Source organism: Chionomys nivalis, chromosome 16 (genome assembly GCF_950005125.1).
Source record: "Chionomys nivalis chromosome 16, mChiNiv1.1, whole genome shotgun sequence".
Classification (NCBI taxonomy): Eukaryota; Metazoa; Chordata; class Mammalia; order Rodentia; family Cricetidae; genus Chionomys; species Chionomys nivalis.
Window position 1 is genome coordinate 65926421 of NC_080101.1, and position 22196 is coordinate 65948616.

General features: G+C 41.9%; 2 pseudogenes; one reads left to right on the plus strand and one right to left on the minus strand.

Annotated features, from left to right (window-relative positions):
- The first annotated feature begins 386 nt into the window (after positions 1-386).
- On the plus strand, positions 387-20248 carry LOC130887990 (thymidylate synthase-like; annotated as a pseudogene).
- On the minus strand, positions 8995-9706 carry LOC130887991 (diphosphoinositol polyphosphate phosphohydrolase 2-like; annotated as a pseudogene).
- Positions 20249-22196: the final 1948 nt, after the last annotated feature.

Here is a 22196-nt window from a genome sequence, read left to right on the forward strand (position 1 = left end):
AATGCTTGAAAGTCCATCATTATTTTTAACAATGTGTATCTTCTCATACCCAGGATGGCCTTGTACTTGATGTGAAACAAAGGATTGTCTTAAATTCTGGATCTTCTGGCCTCGACCTCCCATGAGCTGGGATTACTGGCATGTGTCACCATGCCCTGAACCAATAGCTCTTAATGCAAAGACAAGATAAATCAAGAGAATTGGAAACTCTAGCCTGTGTTTGCTCTGCTAGCGCCAGAAATTCAGCCCCGTGGGCGGGCGTCTAACAATCATGGCCAGTCAGAAGCTTCCCAGCAGGAAGGGGCGGGAGGCACCAAACATAGGGGAAAAGACCGTGCAGAAGATCCGGTCTTTGGCGCCTACCACACCGCCTCTTACAGTCCACAATGCCGGTCGCCGGCTCCGAGCTGAAGCTGCAGCCTGCCGCTCAGCAGCAGGGCGTGGAGGCACCACGGCATGGGGAACTGCAGTATCTGGGACAGGTGGAGCATATTATGCACTGCAGTTTCAAGGAGGACGCACGGGCACCGGCCCCTTGTCGGTGTTCGGCATGCAGGCGCAATATAACCTGAGAGGTGACCGCAGCCAGTACCCACTACCGGGAGGGACTATGGGAGGATGAGCGGCGTGGCGCCGAGGCGCGGGGCTGGTGGCCTAGAGCCTCAAGGTGATAGCTACTGCAGGTAAACCTGGTCCTTCAGGACTCTTGTTCTTAACCCCCATTAGGTTCCAACTGGTCGTGCATCTCCGAGGGTCAGAGTAGAAGAAACCTGCCCAAACTTTGCCCTCAAGTCCCGACTTGTGCTCCTCCTCTTCTTTCCCCTTATCTCCTACTCCCCTTTGAAACTGTTTTAAAAATTGGCGCGAAAATGACTTAGGTGGTATTAAAGAGGCACAGAAAAAATGAACCCAAGCCTGAGGCGGAAACTGGGGTTTCCCCAAACAGCCTTGGCTTTTATAGAGCAACTCAGAGGATGTGTGAGCCTACAGAGTGGCTCCAGGGAAGAAGTGCTCTTTTGGAGTTCCTGGCATCAGGCTTCAAGCACAAGACTTTGAGTGAGGGTATACTTATCTTAAGCATGTTCTGAAGGAGGGAACTTCAACAGCTACTGCATGGATTAAGCCAGTGCACAGGGCCTCCTAGAACAGTGAACTCTGATGCCCAGTTATAGTCCCTTTCCTCTGCTTGTACTGTAGACAAGTTGTTCTACTTCTCTAATCTTCATTCAGCTTTCCCATGTAGACGGTAAAGAGGAAAGTATTGCTATCTGACGAACATATACTCTGAGCCTTTCCTCTTTACCTTGTCTGATGATTGAGCTGCCTGCCCTGCCCCTTTGTCTCTCTTCTGTTTTGCTTTTGGTTTCCCTGGTGGCCATTCGGAGGCATAAACATTTCTGTTTTCAGATGCTAGGTCAGTTTGCTCTCCAAATGTCTGAAAACTTTTTCAGTTTTTACCAGAGTGATATCACTCTTCCTGGAGCATGGTGGACAGCCTTTAGATTATGTCTAGGCCACATTTTGGGTGTTGCCACTAAACATCAGTGACAGTGATAGTGGCTCAGTAGTGGGTAAGACCTCTTCTTTGCCATATGGGTACCCCCGTGTCAATGAAGACCTGTGGTTTCACTGACTTAGCCCGAAGCTGGGTGGGAGTTCCCAGTTTTCCTGAAGCCACTCCAGGTATGTTTGTGTGTCTCTGTGTGTGTGCCCACCCCCAGGTCATTTCCCTCCACAGAGAAAGCTGAATGATTTTGACTGTGTTACAAACTATTTTTCAGGTAAATTTCCTCTGCTCACAACCAAAGGAGTGTTCTGGAAGGGTGTTTTGGAGGAGTTGCTGTGGTTGTCAAGGTAAGGGTGCTACTGCTGTTGGAAGCTGCTTGTCTTCACGATACAAGCCTTAGAAGTCAAACTGTGAGCCAGGCAGTGGTGGCACTCACCTTTAATCCCAGCACTCCAAGGCAGAGGCAGGTGGATTTATGTAAGTTCGAGGTCAGCCTGGATTACAGAGCGAGTTCCAGGACAGGCTCCAAAGCTACACAGAGAAACCCTGTCTCAAAATAAAATAAAATAAAATAAAATAAAATAAAATAAAATAAAATAAAAGAGGTAGTAATAGTCAAAGCTGTAGCTGTCAGCCATTCTTACTTCCCTGGCTCATTTTCTAGTGCTGGCTCTAGATGCTTTTCTGTGTCCTTCCAATTCTGCTTTTGTCACTGACCTGTGCACACTGGGAGAATCCTGCCCAGGCCTCTGGCACTTGCCATTCCCATTACCTAGTGCCTTTCCTTCCATATGGAGTATAGTTCTCTCCTCCTTCCAGTCCCACTTGACACCCTTGATCTTCCTGTCACCTCTTTGTTTCTCTTCAGAGGAAACATCATCAGCTGACCTAGAAATCAGCCTTCGGTTTTCCCTCTTTTGGGTGGGAGATAAATAAGTGAGATGTCCTGTGAGTTCCCCAATGTAGAATATCCGTTTCTCCTCTTTCTTGTTGTATCTCAGGACTAAAATACAGCCAGCCACATGGTAGGTGCTCAGCATTATTGATGGTTGAATTGGTAGATACCAGGGTCAAGTAGGTACCTGGGTTATACCGGAGTGGTGTGGTGACAAATGGCAGGTGACGGAGGTGGGTCTTGTATTAATCTCTTGCTTTTATTGGTTAATAAAGAAACTGCCTAGGCCCATTTGATAGGCCAACCCTTAGGTGGGTAGAGTAAACAGAACAGAATGTTGGGAGAAAGAAGCCGAGTCAGTGAGTCACCATGATTCTCCCACTCCAGACAGATGCAGGTTAAGATCTTTCCTGGTAAGCCAGCTCGTGGTGCTACAGAGAATATTAGAAATGGGCTAGATCAATATGTAAGAGCTAGCCAATAAGAGGCTGGAACTAATGGGCCAGGCAGTGTTTAAAAGAATACAGTTTTCATGTAATTAATTTGGGTAAAGCCGTGCAGGCGGCCGGGTACAAGGAACGCAGCCCGCCGCTCTTATTACTACAGAGTGGCACCCAACATGCTAATGAACTCCACGTAAAACCTCATGTTCCCAAATATGGTTTATAAATGTTCTTTTACATTTAAAGGGAGATACGATATAGATATGAATAATTTGCATTGGTGTGGATTTTAAGGTCAACTTTGTTATATGTATATGTATTTCTGATCTTGATTAAGGTATTGTGATTGTGTAGTTCATTTAAAAATGTAATGTATAATTAGGAAATATAGGTTGCTAATAAATAATCATCAATAATAGTCAAATTTGTAGTCATGTTAGTTAGATTTTCTAGATATATGGAGATATATTTCAGTTAGATAGGCATTCTTCATATCTTTCAAATACTATAAAATATGGCATTTAATGTTTTAATAACTTAGGGCTTTTCATGACAATGAAACACGTCTGCTCATGGCAACACCAAGCTACTTCAAGAGGAAGACGGGCATCGAAGACGCTCCTTATGGAGTTGGTTAGCCATTTGGGCAAGAAACTCCTCTTGCCTGGACTGATACATAAACTGGACACAGAGAACCCTCAGAGAGAGGATTGTTGAACTTGCCTAAAGGTGAGATGGTCTTTCGGGGTTCCTGACTCATGAAAGAGTGTGTGAGACATTCTGCAGGACACAGCAGAAAGTGACTGAACTGTCTTTGGAATTTCCTGCTTCATGAAAATGTCTGCTGGATACTATGGGCCTGAAGGCTGAATATGGATGCCCCAACGGTACAAAAGAACTTTGGGTGACTGTCCAGGCAGCAAGATGTCTCTGTCATTTCTAGAGTTTTGGATCTCTTGTTTGCTTAGGTAATATTAGATCCTTCTGGAGTCTTTGATGGAGTTGAAAAATGGTTAGTTATAGTTCTAGTTTTCCTTAGTTATGATAAAGGATAAAATAGATATAAATATTACAACTGTAATTCTTGCTTGATAACTGTTTTGTTATATGTAATCTTATTATGTTTAAGTAAAAGCCTTTCTTTTTTGTTTAAACAGAAAAAGGGGAAATGATGGAGGTGGGTCTTGTATTAATCTGTTGCTTTCATTGGTTAATAAATAAACTGCCTAGGCCCATTTGATAGGCCAACCCTTAGGTGGGTAGAGTAAACAGAACAGAATGTTGGGAGAAAGAAGCCGAGTCAGTGAGTCGCCATGATTCTCCCACTCCAGACAGACGCAGGTTAAGATCTTTCCTGGTAAGCCAGCTCATGGTGCTACACAGAACATTAGAAATAGGCTAGATCAATATGTAAGAGCTAGCCAATAAGAGGCTGAAACTAATGGTCTAGGCAGTGTTTAAAAGAATACAGTTTCCGTGTAATTAATTTGGGTAAAGCCGTGCGGGCGGCCGGGCGCCAGGAATGCAGCTCGCCGCTCATATTACTACAGGCAGGAGCCGCAAGTTCCTGCCCTGTATCCTGGTCCAGAAAAAGTGAGGTTCTGTCCAGTGCTGGCGTAGAGTATTCCCGGAGACAAGATGAGTTCTGGTCCAGGCTACAAGTTCAGCCCCTTCTTTAGAGTACTTGGGATGCTGACTCAGTAGGCAAAGAGGACCTGAGTTCAGTCCGCCCCAGTTGTCACATAAAACATTCTGGGTGTGGAATGGAGAGATCACTCAGTGGTTAAGAGCATCTGTTGCTCATGTTTAGGGTGGGGATTAGGATTTAGTGCCTAGCACCCATTTAACACAGTTAGTGGCTAACAATCTGTAAGTCCAGTTCAAGCTCTCTGACTCCATCTTCTACTGTCCTTGGGTACTGTGTGCACATGGTGTACAGACACATGCAGCTAAAACACACATACACATAACATAGAAATGAAGCTTAAAAATGCTGGGTGTGATTGCATGTGCCTGTAATCCCAGTGCTATAATGGGAAGGGAGACACAGGAGGACACTGGTGATTCCTGGCCACGAGTCTCGCCCAAATAAGCTCTAGCTTTACTTGGAGACCCTGTCTCAAGGGAAAGGATAGGAAGTAATAGAGTAGAACAGCCAGGATTCTCTCTGGCTTCTGTGGGCTTGGGTACCCACGCATACACATTTTCCAGATAGCCAGATATGACACATGAACAGACTGCACATGCAGTGTTGAACAAGTCCACTTGGAGTATCACATTTCAACATAGAATGTGTTTTATGAAGGAATTCAAAGCTGTAGATGAGGTAGAAATGTTTTAGGAACTTGGAGGTATTTAAAGAATTGGAGGGAAGGCTGGGGATTTGGCTCATTGGGTGTAAAGCACTTGGCCACACAAATCTGATAGCCTGAGCTTGGATCCCTGGAGTCCTCCTAAAAAGCTCTGTTTGGGCTGTTCGGTGGTGCCCAGACCTTTAATCCTAGCACTTGAGAGGCAGAGGCAGGAAGAGCTTAATGAGTTCAAGGCCAGCCTGGTCTACAAAGCAAGTTCCAGGACAGCCAGGAATGTTACCCAGAGAAACCCTGTCTTGAGAAAACAAAAAAGCTCTATGTGGTAGTGCCATCTAATCCTGGTACTTCTATGGGAGATGGAGATGGAAATCTCCTGGAAGCTCACAAGCTAGCTAGCTTGGGGTAGGTATTATAGCAACAGGAACAAGAGAGACACCCAACTCAAATAAGGTAGAAGGTGAGAACCAGCTCCTGTGTGCATGCACCATGGCATGCTTACATGTATGTATACATACACAAAGACTTTGGAAAGTTGAAAGGAATAGAAGAAATACCTTGAGGAAATATCTAATAGGGTAAGACCATTCTATATGCCAGGACCAGCATGCTTAAAGCTAGGCTGCATGTGGATTGTGTGCCATGGGTAGGGGATGAATGACGCAGAGTCCTCCTGTGTGCCTATTCTATTCTCAATCTTTCAGGGATCCACAAATGCTAAGAAACTGTCTTCCAAAGGAGTGAGAATCTGGGATGCCAATGGGTCCCGAGATTTTCTGGACAGCCTGGGATTCTCTGCATGACAGGAAGGGGACCTGGGCCCAGTTTGTGGTTTCCAGTGAAGACATTTTGGCACAGACTACAAGGATATGGATTCAGGTGAGGAGATATTGCCTCAGGTTTTCTGGGTGTTCTTCCTCAAAGATCCATCTTAGATGTGGGAGATAAGTCCATATCATGGGAGTTGGTAAGTAACTGATTTGTGAGAAACTGTGCTGGGTAATGGTGGAGAAGCCACAATAAAATGTCACAAAGGCCAAATCATACTCTTGGTGCCTAGCATTTACTGGGCATTATTGGATGATTGGAACTTTCTCTACCTGTGTCATTTACCAGTGGAGGCAGATTTGGTCTGTCCTGTCCTTGTTAGGGTTTAGGATAGAAGGAGTTTCCTCCGGGATGAGATGCAGGAGTTACCCATGATGAACATTTCCCTTTGCAACGCTGAAGCACTTGCAAACTTGTGTGTGGTATGGTGTCTATGTACCATTCACCCTTCCCTTCCTACTCTGTAGGGACAGAGGTTAAGAAAACTCCTCATGTAGTGACTGACATCTCCTCTCTTTGGGTACTGTTTGAGTGTCACAGAGACCAGCCTCCTCCAGGTTCTAAAGTTAATGTCTCACTGGTGTATGTGTATATGTGCTCATGTGTGCAGGAAGTAATAAATTACTGGCTGGGCAAACACCAGCAGCCTGGACAGTATGCTTTTCTTTTCAAGGGTCCTGTCACATCCTTCTGGCCAGTGGGAAGAATTTGGGCCTTGTAGGGGTTTGAATAAGAATGCCCCCATGCTCAGGTAAGCCCGTGATTGAATGCTTAGGAGTGGTGTGATTTGAAAGGATTAAGACTTGTTGGAGGAAGTGTGTCACTGGGGATGGGTTTTGAGGTTTTGGAAGCCAGTGCCTCTTATCCTGCTGCCTGTAGTTCTGGAAGTAGAACTCTCAGGTGCTTCTCCAGCACCATGTCTGCCTGGATACTGCTATGCTTCTCACCATGCTGACAATTGACGAAACCTCTGAAACTATAAGAAAGACCCAAATACACCCTTTCTTTTTTTTTATGTTTCCATTTTTATTTGATGTTTCCAAATGTAAAAAAGTCAAGACTCTTACACCAGTTAGACTGAGACCACCTCTAACAAGACCATGCAAAGTGTTTCTTCCTTTTCTGCCTCCTACAATGTGATTGACAAAGAACTGGATGGCACATGCTTGGTGGGAAAATGCCATTTCTTTACAAAAGCCCCAAACAGGGCAGTTTCTACTTTTCTGCATATTAATCAATAACAACTTATCTTCTGGTTTTTGTTTGTGTGTGTTTGTTTTACTTAGGAGGCACATGGAACTGAAAAATTCAGCTACTTCCCAAATAAGCACAAACAGCAGTTTCAGCACTGGACACTGCAGAAGGCTCAGATGGTAGACACCACGTTTAGGAGATCCAACTAATTCTTAAGAGAACTGAATTGCCTTAGTTCTTTTTCTCTACAATCTTGCTGGTCTGGGTTCCAACAGAGCACTACAGAGCCCTCGGTGACACCGAAAAGTGAAGCTGCATTCTGAAAATTCTTTGCTACTTGTGTTTAGTACATAGAGAAATTGCGGAGATTTGTGAGGGGGGAAGGTCTATTGGCAACTGATAGAAAATGTCAATCTTTGGGTTTTAAAATGTTTCCTTTATAAAAAACAAAATACCAGAATACACGACCTGTACAGAGAAAAATATAAAAGGTCTGAACGATCATGTGTGACCACACTACATAATTCAGCGTGAATGCTACTGGCTGAGTTTTTATGCTTTACTCATTTCTTTTTCTGACAGCATTAATTTATAAACTAACGTTTTTATTTAGTTCTGCTGCATTTGTGGCACAAACTCATCTTCAAAACCAGTTTTCCTTACATGGAAGAACCATTTTCAGCAGCGACTACATTTTAAAGGTTTAAAAGTTACACAACAAATGTCTTAATGTACTTCCCTGTTTTATACATGCCAGTTAGGATATTTACAAAAGGTTAACAATGGCTATACAAAGAATGATCTTTTCCTCTTCCCCATCATACATCTGTAGAAGGCTTTCCTTTCCCCCTTCCCTTCTGACCTCAGAGGATGTACCGGAGTTTCAGATCAGGTACTCTTTCACAGAATTGAGCAAAGGCAAGGTGTCTTGGCTCCTGTGTTCTAGTTACCCCCAGGTAACTGACGTGACAGACCACTCACCAACACTCATACAACGGGAAATGTACTTTCAAATGTGCTCTCTGTCTTAGGCCTGGAAAGGCTGAACAGGAATGACCATTTGATTAGCAGCCATCGCTGACTGAGACTGAAGAATATATTATAATCCTGCGGTACACTGACAGTTTAACTGGAGATGTCACTAAATCTGAAAAATGCATTTTAAGAGCAGTATCTATTGAGGAAAATGTAGCCGTTATATATATTCTATGTTAAAAGGATTAGAAAGGGAACTGGCAACTGAGCATGCTAAATAAATTTCTATAAATACATTTTCAGGATGAGAGGCACTCAACCACATGCAAGTTGTTGACAGTATTTCCCTAAAACGAGGAGCTTTCTATAATTTATATTGAATCACTACAAGAGGGGAAATATTCATAGTAGGTTGACAGTGATATAATACTGTTTGTGAACATTCAATCTTAGAAATAGTGATGTGAAGTACTTTGTCAGAGGTTATAGGACCATACCAAGAAAACAAAAACAAAACAGCCCAAATCTGCAATTTACAAATGGAGATTACGGCCTTCTTAATCATGTTTTGAGGTGGATATATTTTTTTAAATATTGAGAATCTTTCTCAGTTCCCAATACAAAGATCTGGTGACTATTTGATACTGTAAGAAAAAAGGGGGGAGAGGATGTGTGAAAATATATACCTGACAACTTATCTGACCTGGCAAAACCACAGAATGATGTCAAGTGGACAAAAGTGGGAGGGGGAGGGAAGGGCCATTAAAAAAAATGAAAAGCAAAGTTAAAATCAAGGCTCTAAAAGAAATCCCACATGACTTTGGAGTATTAAAATATTTTTTTATGCTATTTTGTTGGTTGTTTTAAAAGACTTGAAAGCATCTGAAACACATGCAAACTATTCGAATCCCTGCATGGCCAATTCAGAGTGCCAGCAGCAGTCAGATGTGTTAGAAGAAAAGAGAAGCCTCTCCCTCATGTCTATCACATGACACTGTGGGGGAAGGGCCCCCAGCTCTCTATCTTATACTGGACAGCACCCCAGAGGGCTGCGCAGCACTCACAAACAAGGCATTGCTATCTGGGAGGGAAGGGACCGTGGAATTTCCGTTGGTTGGAGAACACCCCAGCTTTAGTTTCTCCAGATACTCTGCGTGGACAGGCTTATGACACTGAAGAACTTTGATTGCATCTTCTACTTTGAACCACTCTCTCTTCCTTCCTATATTTACAGAGTCTTCCCAGTCTTCCAATATTTCAGTGACTGTCAGAACAAATTCGTTCTGTGCTTCTGGGCTTGGTTCTCGAATATTCCCAGGAGTCTGCCTAATTTTCCTTTGACTCCAGCCTCTTCATATACTTCCCTCACAGTGGCACTGCCAGGTTCCTCCTCTGGCTCCATCCCTCCTCCTGGGACAATCCACCGGTCTGGGTACCTACTCCTACTCACCAGCAGCACCTTGTCCTCCTGCTCACTGCAGAAGCACAGGCAGGCCGCCCACTTCTTAAAGCCCTAGCGGTCCTACGTCCGCGTCTGATTGGGCTTGAACTTCATCCTAGAGCCGGGCTCCTGCTGCCGCTGCTCCGGCCTCCACCGTGGGGACTGGGCTCGGGATGCGGAGAGTCGCGGCGCTCTGGTGGCGGTGCAGACATGGATGGCGCCACGCGGGATGGGACGCGGCACACCCTTTCTTTTATAAGAGGTCATCCTGTCTCTTCACAGCAATAGAATACTGACTAAGATAGGCCTAGTGTCCAAATTCTTCAGTTGTGTTTGCCTGCAATCAAGATGTTTTCAATGCTGGTGATGTTTGGAAGTTGTGGACTAGGAATGGGCAAATTGGTAAAGGTAGAAAGAAAAGAAGAGGTTGCTGGGCTTGGAGTGTAATGTGATAGTGTTAGTGGGCATGGAGTTACTTGAGAAGTTCTGCAACAGAATAGTGTGATGCTGCATAGAGGGTGAATGGCTCAGCACCTAAAGTCTGTGCTTCCAAGCTTGGGGACCTGCGTTTGATCCTCAGGAACCCATGTGGTAGGAGAGAATCTGTTCTCACAGCTTCTTAGACTACACGCCAAAGCATATGTCACCCATAACAAAATAAAGGAATATAGTAAAAATGCGAAAACAGATTTAATATAAATTTAATGTGTGTGCGTATTTTATCTTATTTAGAGTCAGAGTTTTGCTAGACAGAAACTAATTATAGTAGACAAGGTTGCCCTTGAACTGTCAGCCTCTGCCCTCCCCAGGTGCTGGAATTTGTCTTGATGGGGTGGGAGCAGCTAGGTCTTAGGAAGCTGTAGCTGGCCATCAACTCCTGATCCTCCTGTCTCTACCTTTCACCTGGTGAAATCATAGGAATGAGCCATCATGTTCACCTGACCACCATTGGTTGTTTTGGTTATTTTGTTCGTTTTATTACATTGTTTCTATGTTTAGCCCTAATGATTCTAGAACTCTCTCTCTCTCTCTCTCTCTCTCTCTCTCTCTCTCTCTCTAGACAAGCATGGCCTCGAACTCACAGAGATCCTCCTGCTTTTGTCTCCTGAGTGCTGAGGTTAAAGGCATAAGCCACAACTCCTAGCTTATTGTCTTATTTTTTTAGTTGTTTATTTATTCTGGTTTTTGAAGGCAGGGTTTCCCCATATAACAGCCCTAGCTGTCCTGAAACTAGCTCTTGTAGATTTAAATTTTTTAATGCAGATAATTTTCCTGTTCTTTCTCTCTTTTTCTCCTGCAGGAAATAATTACAATCTATTCTGTAATTTATCAGATTTTTTTTAACACTTACAGATTACAAAGTCACCACCACAATCTAGCTGTAAAACATTTTGTCAAGTATTTAATATTGCCTCCTTGGAGCTGGGATTTTGGGAACCCCTCCCTCAGAGACCCAACTCTGCCAGAACACTGACTGATTAACCTTGGTAAAAGTACATCCAGAGGAGAGTCTGTGGAGTTCTGTTAATAAATCAACTCACAGCTACCACAACTCAGCAGGGGGAAGGGGATTAAAGGCCATGTACTGGAACTGAAAAAAATTGCAAGATCAACCCTAGACTCATAAATAAAGAAACTTAGATCTCAGTCCTGGTAGTTCAGTGGCCACATTTTGATGACAGTGACATAGTATTAGGTGTGAAAGATGACAAGTGTGTCTCCTTCGGTTCCTTGTGAAGCCACCAGGACTCACTCATGGAACTCCACCCTGATGACTTTCTCATCCTAATAACCTCTTTTTAAGATTTATTTATTTATTTATTTATTTATTACATATACATTTTTCTGCCTGCATGTATGCCTGCAGGCCAGAAGAGGGCACCAGATCTCATTACAGACTGATGTAAGCTACCATGTGATTGCCAGGAAATTGAACTCAGGACCTCGGGAAGAGCAGCCAGTGCTCTTAACCACTGAGCCATCTCTCCAGCCCCCTGATCACTTCATAAAGACTGTGTAATTGATTTAAATTTCTACCCAAAAATATAATGAGAATTATATTCCAACTCATGAACTTTTGAGCAACACATTCAAACCATATCCAAACAGCAGTTAGCAACAGGGGCAGCATTAAGGGGGGGGGGAGCGACATTGTAACAGAATAAATATTTAGAAGACTTGTGTAGAAAAGAAATTAGATTTTAGTGTAAGGACATTGAGCTTAACCCAGCAAGATCTGAGAAATACTCAGAATTGCTGGGTATATTAGAACTATGGGTGGGGGCATTGAGTGGATGCTGTCAAGGTCATCACCTGAAAGGCTGTGACTGATGTGACGTAAATGTGCATGTGCTCTCCTGACAATTCTGCAGATTACTCGGGTCAAGGAGTAGACCAGCTGCAAAAAGTGATTGACACCATCAAAACCAGCCCTAATGACAGAAGAATCATCATGTGTGTCTGGAACCCAAAATGTAGACAGCATCCCAGTATCTTCCTTTGGCTAAACTGGCTAGTTAGCCAAAGGGAAGCAAGGTGGCCGGAGGCACTGTGGGTCACTGGAACTCTCTCCAGTCATGTGGTTGATCAACACAGTCACACTTTGGTCTGTTTCTACCTTCATTATTAGACCCACATGATCTTTATGCATTTACATTAAAGGAGCCTTAAATTGCTGTTTTATCTTTTTCATTTGAAGCACACAGTTTCAAGTGTTAACTTAAAAATAGATTATAAAATTAAACTCTACCAAGTTATAGTGAATATCCAGGAAAGAACATTTCATATTTCTTATAGATAATTAAACAGAAAGATGTGCCTCAGATTCCAGTTTTTTGTGGCCTTTGCAAAAAAAGAGTAATTTCCTTTTATTTGGTGCCATCAACAGCAGCCCAAATCCTTAAATTTAGCTCAGCTGGATGATCATTGCTTCAGCATAAATGTACACTTGCAGATTCCTTATGCTAGTGGACAGGCCTCCGTTACCTCTGCTGTAGGGCTGGGAAAATGGTCTGACTTTGACAAAATGGGAAATTGAGTTGTACGTATCTGCAACTTCATGGCTTCTTTTGTGGTTGCTTGCTTTGTATTTTGCCTTCTTTATAGCTGTGTTCTCTATACCCCCTCCTTCTTTTACCATTGACCCCCTCAGATCTTCCCCTGATGGCACTGCCTCCTTGCCATGCCCTCAGTCAATTCTTTTTTTTTTTTTAATTTTATGAAAAGCTTTATTGAGAAACGCACATGTGTTTCTCTGAAAAATGAAGCAGTTGTTTGGGACATGTCAAAGTATTGTTAGAGGTGAGAGCCGTGGGCTTTTCTCTGTACAAGGTTTTCTTTGAAGATAATCACGTTCTTTTAAACTTTATAAATTTCTTTCTTTTTTTATTGAAAAAAAAATTTCCGCAGCCTCCCTGCCTCCCATTTCCCTCCCCCTCCTCCCCCTTCTCTCTCTCACTCCCCTCACTCCTCTCCCCCTCCCTCTCCAGTTCGAAGAGCAGTCAGGGTTCCCTGCCCTGTGGAAAGTCCAAGGTCCTCCCGCCCTCCATCCAGGTCTAGGAAGGTGAATATCCAAACTGGCTAGGCTCCCACAAAGCCAGAACATGAAGTAGGATCAAAACGCAGTGCCATTGTCCTTGGCTTCTCATCAGCCCTCATTATCCGCCATGTTCAGAGAGTCCGGTTTTATCCCATGCTTTTTCAGTCACAATCCAGCTGGTCTTGGTGAGCTCCCAATAGATCAGCTCCACTGTCTCAGTGGGTGGGTGCGCCCCTCATGGTCCTGACTTTCTTGCTCATGTTCTCCTTCCTTCTACTTCTCATTGGGATCTTGGGAGCCCGTTAGGGTGCTCCAATGTGGGACTCTGTCTCTGTCTCCATCCATTGCCAGATGAAGATTCTATGGTGATATGCAAGATATTCATCAGTATGGCTATAAGATAGGGCCATTTCAGGTTCCCTATCCTCAGCTGCCCAAGGAAATAACTGGGGACATCTCCCTGGGCACCTGGAAGCCCCTCTATGTTCCAGTCTATTGCCAACCCTAAGATGGCTCCCTTAATTAAGATATATGCTTCCCTGCTCCCATAACCATCTTTTCTTTATCCCAACCATCCCAATTCCCCAAGTTCCCCCCATCCTCCCTTCTTACTTTTCTCTCCCCATCTCCCCTTAACCCCATCCCACCCCACCCCCAATATCCCAATTTTTTGCCCGGCAATTTTGTCTACTTCTCATATCCAGGAGGATAACTATATGTTTTTCTTTGGGTTCACCTTCTCATTTAGCTTCTTTAGGATCACAAATTATAGACTCAATGTCCTTTATTTATGGCTAGAAACCAATTATGAGTGAATACATCCCATGTTCATCTTGTTGGGTTTGGGTTACCTCACTCAGGATAGTGTTTTCTATTTCCATCCATTTGCATGCAAAATTCGAGAAGTCATTGTTTTTTACCGCTGAGTAGTACACTAATGTGTACATATTCCACACTTTCTTCATCCATTCTTCCATTGAAGGACATCTAGGTTGTTTCCAGGTTCTAGCTATTAAAAATAATGCTGCTATGAACATAATTGAACAAATGGTTCTGTAATATGATAGGGCATCTCTTGGGTATATTCCGAAGAGTGGTATTACTGGATCCTGGGGTAGGTTGATCCAGAATTTCCTGAGTACCACCACACTGATTTCCAAAGTGGTTGCACAAGTTTGCATTCCCACCAGCAATGGATGAGGGTACCTCTTTCTCCACAACGTCTCCAGCAAAGACTATCATTGGTGATTTTATTTTAGCCATTCTGACAGGTGTAAGGGGATATCTCAAAGTTGTTTTGATTTGCATTTCCCTGATCACTAAGGAGGTTGAACATGACCTTAAGTGTCTTTTGGCCATTTGAATTTTTTCTGTTGAGAATTCTCTGTTTAAATCAGAGCCCCATTTTTTAATTGGGTTAATTAGCATTTTAAAGTCTAGTTTCTTGAGTTCTTTATATATTTTGGAGATCAGACCTTTGTCTGTTGCGGGGTTGGTGAAGATCTTCTCCCAGTTAGTAGGTTGACTTTTTGTCTGAGTTACAGTGTCCTTTGCTTTACAGAAGCTTCCCAGTTTCAGTAGGTCCCATTTATTCAATGTTGCCCTTAATGCCTGTGCTGTTGGGGTTATACCTAGGAAACGATCTCCTGTGCCCATATGTTGTAGGGTACTTCCCACTTTTTCTTCTATCAGGTTCAGTGTCTTCAGATTGCTATTGAGGTTTTTGATCCATTTGGACTTGAGTTTTGTTCATGGTGATAGATATGGTTCTATTTTCCTTCTTCTACAGGTTGACATCCAGTTGTGCTAGCACCATTTGTTGAAGATGCTTTCTTTCTTTCATTGTATACTTTTAGCTCCTTTATTGAAAATGAGGTGTTCATAGGTTTGTGGGTTAAAACCCGGGTATTCTATATGATTCCATTGGTCAACTTCTCTGTTTTTATGCCAATGCCACACTGTTTTCATTACTGTAGCTCTGTAATTGAGTTTGAAGTCAGGGATGGTAAGGATTGTAATGCCTCCAGAAGTTCCTTTATTATATAAGATTGTTTTGGCTATCCTGGGTTTTTTGTTTTTTCATATAAAGTTGATTAATGTCCTCTCAAGATCTGTGAAGAATTTTGATGGGACCTTGATGGGGATTGCATTGAATCTATAAATTGCCTTTGGTAGAATTGCCATTTTTACTATGTTGAGCCTCCCAATCCAAGAGCAAGGGAGATCCTTCCATTTTCTGGTATCCACTTCAATTTCTTTCTTCAATGCCTTAAAGTTCTTGTCAAATAGATCTTTCACTTCCTTGGTCAGAGTTACCCCAAGATATTTTATGCTGTTTGTGGCTATCGTGAAAGGTGATGCTTCTCTGATTTCCCTCTCTGCTTCCATATCTTTTGTGTATAGGAGGGCGACTGATGTTTTGGAGTTGATCTTGTATCCTGCCACGCTACTAAAGGTGTTTATCAGCTGTAGGAGTTCTTTGTGGAGTTTTTGGGGTCGCTTATATGCACTATCATATCATCTACAAATAACGAAAGTTTAACTTCTTCCTTTCCAATTCGAATCCCCTTGATCCTCTTATGTTTTCTTATCGCTATTGCTAAAATTTCAAGCACTATATTGAAGAGGTATTGAGAGAGTGGACAGCCTTGTTGTATTCCTGAATTAGTGGGATGGCTTTGAGTTTCTCTCCGTTTAATTTGAAGATAGCTGTCGGCTTGCTATAAATAGCTTTAATTATATTTAGGTATGACCCTTGTATCCCTAATCTCTCCAAGACTTTTATCATAAAGGGATGTTGAATTTTGTCAAATGCTTTTTCAGCATCTAATGAAATTATCATATGGTTTTTTTCTTTCAGTTTATTTATATGATGGATTACATTGATAGATTTACGTATGTTGAACCAGCCCTGCATCACTGGGATGAAGAGTACTTGATCATAATGGATAATTTTCCTAATGTGTTCTTGGATTCGGTTTGCCAGTATTCTGTTGAGTATTTTTGCATCGATGTTCATGAGTGAGATTGGACTGTAATTCTCTTTCTTGGTTGAGTTTCTGTGTGGTTTTGGTATCAGAGTAACTGTAGCTTCATAAAAGGAATTTGGCAATGACTCTTCTGTTTCTATATTGTGAAATACATTAAGGAGTATAGGTATTAGGCCTTCTTGGAAGTTCTGTTAGAGTTCCGCAGTGAAACTATCTGGTTCTGGGCTTTTTTTGGTAGGGAGTTTTTTGATAACAGCTTCTAATTCTTTATTACTAACAGGTCTATTTAGATTGTTCACCTGGTCCTGGTTTAACTTTGGTATATGGTAATTATCTAAAAAAGTGTCCATTTCTTTTACATTTTCCAGTTTTGTGGCATATAGGCCTTTGTAGTAAGATCTTATGATTCTCTGAATTTCCTCTGTGTCTGTGGTTATGTCCCCCTTTTCATTTCTGATCTTTTAATTTGTATATTCTCTCTGTGCCATTTTATTAGTTTGGCTAGGTGTTTATCAATCTTGTTGATTTTCTCCAGGAACCAGCTTTTTGTTTCATTGATTCTTTGGATTGCTTTGTGTGTTTCTATTTTGTTGATTTCAGCCCCCAGTTTCATTATTTCAAGTCTTCTACTCCTCCTAGGTGAGGCTGCTTCTTTTTTTTCTAGAGCTTTCAGATGGGCTGTTAAGTCTCCAACGTGCACTTTCTCTGTTTTCTTTAAGTGGGCACTTAGTGCTATGAACGTTCCTCTTAGGACTGCTCATAGTTTCCCATAAGTTTGAGTATGTTGTTTCTTTATTTTCATTGAATTCAAGGAAGACGTTAATTTCTTTCTTTATTTCTTCCCTGACCCAGATGTGGTTCAGTAGTTGACTGTTCAGTTTCCATGAGTTTGTAGTCTTTCTGGGGGTAGCATTGTTGTTGAATTCTAACTTTAATCCATGGTGATTTCATAAGACACAGGTAGTTACTAATATTTTTTTGTAACTGTGTAAGTTTGCTTTGTTACCGAGTATGTGGTCAATTTTCGAGAAGGTTCCATGAGCTGCAGAGAAGAAGGTATATTGTTTCCTATTTTGGTGGAATGTTCTATAGATATCTGTTAAGTCCATTTGATTCATTACCTCCATTAATTCTCATTTCTCTGTTAGGTTTCTATCTGTTTCACCTGTCCATTGAGAAGTCAGGTGTAAGTCTGATAGGTTTACCTTTATACGTAACTTGGCCTTTTTCCTTCACAGCTCTTAATATTCTTTCTTTATTCTGTTTGATTTGTGTTTTGATTACTATATGGCGAGGGGATTTTTTTTTTTGATCCAGCCTATTCGGTGTTCTGTATGCTTCTTGAAACTTTATAGGTATATCTTTCTTTAGGTTGGGAAAGTTTTCTTCTATAATTTTATTAAATATATTTTCTGGACCATTGAGCTGCACTTCTTCTCCTTCTACTCCTATTATTCTTAGGTTTGATCTTTTTATTGTGTCCCAGATTTCCTGAATTTTTTGTGATGAGAGTTTATTGGACTTGCTGTTTTCTTTGATCAGTGCGTTTATTTTCTCTATGGTATCTTCAGAATCTGAGATTCTTTCTTCTATGTCTTGTATTTGGTTGGTTATGCTTGTTTCTGTAGTCTCTATTCATTTACCTAGATTTTCCATGTACAGCCGGCCCTCTGTTTGTGTTTTCTTCCTTGATTCCATTTCAGTTTTCAAGTCTTGAACTGTTTCCATTATCTGTTTGATTGTTTTTCCTTGGTTTTCTAGGGTATCATTCACTGATTTATTCAATTCTTCAAACTTTCTGTTATACTTCTCATCCATTTCTATAAGGGCATTTGTTACATGCTGTTTAAGGGCATCTATCACTTTCATAAAGTCAATTTTTTCTACTTCTTCTTGATTAAGGTGTCCTACTGTTGTGAGGTTGCTGGGTTCTGGTGGTTTCATGCTGTTTTTCAGATTGTTCGGTGAATTCCTGCATTGACGCCTGCCCATCTCTTCCTCCAAATGCTCCCCTATGGATCTTCTTTTACAGGATAAGGTCTCCTTGCCCACTGATGTACCTTCCCAGTGATGGCACCCCCCAATGATGGCTCTCCTGATGCCTAGATCAGATCACTGTGCTGGTTGCGTAGCTCATAAACAAAGGGCCTACCTTGCTTGCTGCAGGCAGGCTATTGAGACAAAGGAACTCCCGCACGATTTGGCCCCAGTGCCCAAACAGACTGAGCTGGGTGATGTTATGTGCCCAAAGAGGGGAGGGAGGCAGAAGAAAGGGGGGTTCTGGATGCAAGGTGGGTGGGATAGGAAGAGAGAGGTAGTATCTGGGGAGTCTAGCTCCTGCAGGAAAATCAGGAAGCGTAGGGGGGATGAGGAATGTCTGAGTTCCGTGTCCCGGGCTGCTGCCGTGGGTCCGAAAGTCACTCATCCCGGTGATGGCTCTCCTGGTGCCGAGATCAGATCTCAGTCACCCTCAGTCAATTCTATGTGGCGAAGGGGGAGATGTCTTGCTAGCTCTACCAGAGATCAGGAGATATGGGCCTGGGCGTTGCCCTTCAACATTGCCAGCTATGCCGTGCTCACCTACATGATTACACACATCACAGGCCTAAAGGTGAGCTGCTTTCAGAAGACATGGTTATAGCCAATGGAATATAATAACTCATAGCAGGAAATTCAGTTTTATTAGTATTAAAATTTTATGCATGTAAATAAGACACGTACTGGCTCACCTTATAACCATCCTTGGAGCTTTCTGGTACCTTGTTGCCTAAGGAAACTAACATTCATATGGGTAGCTTGTTTGTTTTGTTTTGTTTTGTTTTTATTTTTGAGACATAGTTTCATTTTCTAGTCCAGACTAGCCTTGGACCTACAGTGAGCTTTTGTCTCAGTGTCAGAACACAGTCCAAGAATAGAGACTTTAGAATTTTCAGTACGTGTGAGAAAACTCCAAGACAACAAGAGTCTTGTGACTTCAGTTTCTTCAATACACAGACTTGTTCATGGATTGTATTTTCATATTCTTAAAGAATTTACATGAAAATATTGACTGCTTTTTCTCTCCTGTGGGTCATTTTTAGCCAGGGGACTTTGTCCATCCCTTGGGTGATGCACATATTTACCTGAATCATATCGATCCCCTGAATTTTCAAGCAAGAAATATACCTGTTACGTTTCTTTTTGAGCTTGGTGCCTTCTCTTGAGAAAATATTGGGTGCAGGGCATCCTTTGTATCACAGGTACTCTGGTTGATGCTGTCTTACATTGAAGTGCTCCAAATGCAGGGCTTTTAATAAAGGAGATAAGTGGGAATGAAGCTGTCATTGACCTTACCAACCACAAGCACAGAACACAGTAAGGAATTAAGCATCAGTACCAGAGAGGAGAGCCAGGAGATATGCATTTTAACTCATAATTTTACTTGAGGAGCTGAAAAATAAATGTTTGACTTTAGTTTTATGCTTAAGTACTAAACTTTAAAAAGCCTGTCTTTTTAAATTCTTTTCAAATTCCTATAATACAGCAGCCAGCAAATGATTTGAAATGGTAGTAAGTATATGAGTGTCCATGTTTTGTGAACATTAAGGAAAAAAGTTAGACTCAGAAAAGTCAAGAATTGTGTCCCTGTGCTGAATGTATTTCTCAGGAGTTATCTGGTGGCTTCAGCCTGTATCCACAGCTACTTAGCCTGGAGCAGGAGCATTCCAAGTTCAAGGCTTGCCTGGGCTACAGAGTGTGTTCAACGTAAGCCTAGATACCTTGACTAAGACCCTGTCTCAGAATAAAAAGGTAAACAAAGCTGGACTATAGCTGATGGCAGATTACTAATGTAGCTCTTCTGAGGCCTTAGGCACAACCCCTAATCTTGCAGAAAGAAAAGACAGTACTGTATTGCATTTCTGTAAAGAAGTACTTTGTGATAAAATACTGTGTTGTTTCAAAAGGAGACATGGGAACAGATATAAAGTAAAACCATGGTTTTATTTTTAGCTCCAGTGAGACCCAAGACCTTTCCCAAAGCTCAAAATTCTTCAAAAAGTTGAGACAATTGATGATTTCAAAGTTGAAGACTTTCAGATTGAAGGTTATAATCCACATCTAGTGATTAAAATGGAAATGGCCGTTTAGAGATTTTTCAAAGCTGCTGTGAACATCACCAGACTTTAGGGTTTGAGCCTGATGCCCAAGGTAAAATACAGTTTCTCTCTAAAGGGAAATAAACTAAATCAAAACTCTGACAGTGATCTGTCTATCTGTAAGTACCATCAATGTCTAAATGCATTGACTGCCTTTTCTTTAGTGTTCACTGAGGTACATAAGAAAACTAAGATTATACAGGCACAAACAACCAGATAATTCTGTATGTCTATATGAAGAAGGCTGGTGAGATTCCTCTAAACTTGAACTATGTTGCAAGTTTACTTATTTTGTATGCTGTAGTAATAAAGAACTGTTTTGCATTTGTCAGTTGAAACTTTTAAAATTTGTTTTTATTGTGTGTGTGTGTGTGTGTGTGTGTGAGTGCATTTAGGTCAGAGAACAATTTGAATAAGTTTGGTTAGACTTGGTGACAAGCGCAAGTTTCTGACTAAAATAGATTGACCCCAAAACCCTGAGCCTTCCGCTTGTTGGTCGGACAGGGTCTCATATATCCCAGGCCTCAAGCACACTCTGCAGCTGAGGATGACCTTATTCTTCATCCTCTTGATTCTTCCTTCTAGTTGCTGGGATTGTAGGCATGGATTGGAGATTGAACCCAGAATTTCATGTATGCTAGGCAAGTTTCCACCAAGGTAGCCATGTCCCCAGCCCTCTTGTTTTTTGTTTGTTTGTTTGGTCTTATTCTGTCTTGGCTTGCCTGGAACTCACTGTGTAGCCTAGGCCTGTTAGTTAAATTTTATTTAGTAAGATAGATTTAAATTTTTCTTCCCACTTGTCCACAGTGTAGTTCAGTATGTTACATTTTATATGTAAATATAATGGCCAGTTCAGATTGTTAGGGTCTGCAGTTGCTCAGAGATTCACCAGACTGTCTTAGTTTGGGTTTGTATTGCTATAAAGAGAAACCATGACAGTGGCAACTTCTATAAAGGAAAGGGGGCAGTTTGTTTACAGTTCAGAGGTTCAGTCCATTGTCATCATTGTGGGACATGGTAGCATGCAGGTAAACATGGTGCTGTCCCTGTACCTGAGAGTCCTACAACTTACAGGCAACAGGAAGTAGTCTGCAACACTAGGAGTAGTTTGAGCATAGCAGACCTCAAAGCCTGCACCCAAGTGACACACTTCCTCCAACAAGGGTACAACTATTCCAGCAAAGCCACACCCATTAGTGTCGCTTCTTTGGGGGCTGTTTCCTTTCAAACCACTGCAGTGAACATGGATAAATAATAAGATGTTTTTAATTTCTGGGACCTGGAATGACTGGGACCAGGTCTGCACCTGAGAGTGCTCTCAAGATGCAGCATCAAGTCATATCAGCCCAGGACTTGTAAAGACAAAACCCACAAGATTACATGTATCTTGACTAAATGTAGGCACGGTTGAATTTTTTTTAACATTAATGTCTTGCAGTTGTTCTAGTCATCTTCTTGAGCACAGTAAGCAAGTTTGATTACAAAAGCAAAAATCACTGTCTTATCTTGCTAGAACAACAGGTTCAACAGGATCAGACAGTTTAAAAATCTTCAACATCTGATTTTAAAAAATGGGTTGGGTGGTAGGAGTGGGCTGACATCCTGTCCAAGTTAGGAGTTTACATGCTAGAGGCATTTAGATAGATAGATAGATAGATAGATAGATAGATAGATAGATAGATAGATGCATACATACATACATACATACATACATACAAATATACATACATAGGGAGGAAGGAGGAGAGAGAAAAAGATCTTAAGCACAATAATTAAACTTTTAATGTTAACCATCAGAAGGTTTTAAATCACATTTTAAGGTTTTGTTTGTTGGGAGTCATGGTGTTGGTATGAGGTTTTGTTTCTTTGTTGGAACTAGGGTGGTCACATAGGGTGGACTTGTCCACAACAGCTTTCTGCAGGTCCAGGGATCACAGTCA